Source organism: Meleagris gallopavo, chromosome 14 (genome assembly GCF_000146605.3).
Source record: "Meleagris gallopavo isolate NT-WF06-2002-E0010 breed Aviagen turkey brand Nicholas breeding stock chromosome 14, Turkey_5.1, whole genome shotgun sequence".
In the NCBI taxonomy this organism is placed as follows: domain Eukaryota; kingdom Metazoa; phylum Chordata; class Aves; order Galliformes; family Phasianidae; genus Meleagris; species Meleagris gallopavo.
In genome coordinates, this window is record NC_015024.2 from 15,295,865 (window position 1) to 15,296,766 (window position 902).

Consider the following 902-nt stretch of genomic DNA (forward strand, 5'->3'; position numbering starts at 1 on the left):
AAAAAAAGTAATATATATATATATATATAGGAAAAGGAAAAAGAAACATGCTTTTAGAAAGAAGGCACCTCTCTGGGCTGCGCAGGCGGCAGCGAAGCCGTTCCCGGCGGCACCTCTAGGAGGAAACCTCAACCTGTGCTGTGCCTGCAGGAGCTGCGTTTCCCCGGAGCTGCTGCTCAACTTCCACACTGCTGCTAAGTTGGTACTTTTGATATTTCTAAGTTTTTTTTTTTTAAACTATTTATGTAGAACACCACATAATTGCAGAAAAGATAATAGTCACATACCCTAGGGCTTGGTGTACACTTATGTTAAAAGTACAGCTTTTATTGGCAACTAAAGTAATAACCTTTCCATGTCAAATTGCTTTAAATTAAACTTAAAAAAAAAAAATAGCTGGCTGATACCCACACTTAGTAATTGTCAAACATTAGCATAATGTGGAATACTAAAGCTGCCTAAATCTTGGGTTTAAAAATAATTATTTACTTAGGTAAATTCTCTATTCTAAAACATAATATTAGAGTTTTTTTTAAGGCAGTCTCCTTGATGCAGACTTAGGCTTGACATTGGAAGGGGGTCTGACTGTTACTGTGGTCTCTGCAAGGAAAAGGGAGGACATTATTCCTTTAGCTCACCCTTCCATCACTGGTCACCGCAATGGAAAGGTGTGAAGGTAACATCTCCAAAGGATCAGGTGTTGCAGATGACTGGTGATGATGCAAGACTGACAACCTGGCATAGCTGTTGGTCGCAGCCCTCCTCCCACCCACTCACATATTTCATGTGCTGGAGGACATCTGGGAGACAGGTGTCTCAGCTATGTCTGTGCTCAAGGCCAAGGGCAGCAGGTCAGTTCCATACAGGTGTGTTTTGCTTATCTGTTTCAGCATATTGCAAAC